The sequence below is a fragment of the Cherax quadricarinatus genome, chromosome 51 (genome assembly GCF_038502225.1).
Source record: "Cherax quadricarinatus isolate ZL_2023a chromosome 51, ASM3850222v1, whole genome shotgun sequence".
In the NCBI taxonomy this organism is placed as follows: domain Eukaryota; kingdom Metazoa; phylum Arthropoda; class Malacostraca; order Decapoda; family Parastacidae; genus Cherax; species Cherax quadricarinatus.
The window spans coordinates 25,194,216-25,194,722 of record NC_091342.1 but is presented as its reverse complement, the minus strand read 5'-3'; the positions used below and the strand labels follow the sequence as shown (position 1 = coordinate 25,194,722).

The 507-nt window shown below is 32.9% G+C and overlaps 1 protein-coding gene across 2 annotated transcripts in view; it reads left to right on the top strand.

Moving 5' to 3' along the window:
* LOC128694744 (uncharacterized) overlaps window positions 1–80 on the top strand; it is a 42,605-nt gene extending 42,525 nt beyond the window's left edge. For both annotated transcript variants that reach the window (XM_070095974.1, XM_070095973.1), the window contains exon 4: window positions 1–80. This exon is cut by the window's left edge and continues 606 nt beyond it. The gene's annotated coding sequence lies outside the window, so the exon portion shown is untranslated.
* Window positions 81–507: the final 427 nt, after the last annotated feature.

The following is a 507-nucleotide window of genomic DNA, read 5'->3' as shown; positions in this document are numbered from 1 at the left end:
AAGAAAGTAGGTTTGTGTGCTGATATACCACTTATATATAGACTGATCAATACAACTAAAATAAAACAAAAGATTGTAAATGTCTTTTTTTTTTCATTGGATAATATAATTGTAATGTCAACCTTGAGCTGGGAAATATTTTTTTTTTGTTTTTCAGTTTGTATATTTTTCCATGACATTGGAAACATTTTCGTAAATTATTTTGCGAATTATTTTTTTCTACAATGATTGTTAATTTAATATTTTCTTGGCATTTCCTTATGATCACGCTGAATCAGATGACAGCTTAAAATTCAGGATTCTTCAGTGACCTAGAACGCAGAATAATGTTCCTGGCCCATCACCACGTCATCAATTAAGATGCTTCAGACATGAGGAATTAGGACACGTGTGTAATACTTAGGTTGCATTATTTGAAGACTTTTCGCCTACCAATCGCATTATCGGTTCAACAGAAATTTGATTTACGAAGACAGTTGAAGCTGAAGTGATCAGTCCCCTGGCGGC